The sequence below is a fragment of the Colobus angolensis genome, unplaced genomic scaffold (genome assembly GCF_000951035.1).
Source record: "Colobus angolensis palliatus isolate OR3802 unplaced genomic scaffold, Cang.pa_1.0 Scaffold252, whole genome shotgun sequence".
NCBI classification, from domain to species: domain Eukaryota; kingdom Metazoa; phylum Chordata; class Mammalia; order Primates; family Cercopithecidae; genus Colobus; species Colobus angolensis.
Window position 1 is genome coordinate 2,223,484 of NW_012115733.1, and position 1,183 is coordinate 2,224,666.

Here is a 1,183-nt window from a genome sequence, read left to right on the forward strand (position 1 = left end):
AGCCAGGATGGTCTCGATCTCCTGACCTCGTGATCCGCCCGTCTCGGCCTCCCAAAGTGCTGGGATTACAGGCTTGAGCCACCGCGCCCGGCCGACCCAAGATTATTTAAGGAGGTGGAGCTCTGGGGATTACTTGAGATGAGGGTGCGGAGACAGTTTAATTGGAGGCGTGGCTCGGATGTAAATTCAAGGATCTGTGGCTAGAAAGTGAATTTAAAGGGCAGGACTGAGACAATTTCTATGGAGAGTCCCTAACCGCTTTCTCTGCCTCTTCAATCCCCTAGCCTGCCTCTTCAATCCCCTAGCCTTTATCGTTCTGGGCTGTAAGGACAATAATATCATGGATAGTCGCCTGCCCCACAGACCCCCTCACCTTTCATGCAGAGGTTCTATCATGGCAAATACAGCCAGGCATGAAAAACCTTGGATACTTTTCGGGAACTGTGAACAGTACCTGACTCTGGAGTCTGCCTTAATGAACCTTGGGGGCAGGAGGCTTGCAAGGGTATGAGGAAGGATGGAAGGTGAAGAAGGGCAGTGGACAAAGCTAGGCTGAAAACATAGCACAAGCCCTGAGCCAATGTAGAGAATTGGGTACGACTCCAGACTCTGGTGCTAGGCAGCTTGAGTTCAAGTCTGACTGCTACTACCAGCATCCTCACCTTCAGTATGTTATTAAGCTCTTTGTGAAAAGCTTAGCTGCAGCCATACAAAAGAATGAGATCATGTCCTTTGCAGGGACATGGATGGAGTTGGAGACCATTATCCTTTACAAACTAACGCAGGAACAGGAAACCAAGTACTGCATGTCCTCAGTATAAGTGGGAGCTAAATGATGAGAACACGTGAACACATACAGGGGAACAATACACACTGGGGCCTATTGGAGATTGGAAGATGGGAGGAGGGAGAGGATCAGGAAAAATAACTAATGGTTACCAGACTTAATACTGGGGGATGAAATAATCTGTACAACAAATCCCCATCACACATGTTTATCTATGTAACAAACCTGCACATGTATCCCTGAACTTTTTTTCCTTGTTTTGAGATGGAGTCTCAGACTGTCTCCCAAGCTGAAGTGCAATGGCGCCATCTTGGCTCATCGCAACCTCTGCCTCCTGCCTCAGCCTCCTGAGTAGCTGGGATTACAGGCGCCCACGACCACACCCAGTTCATGTTT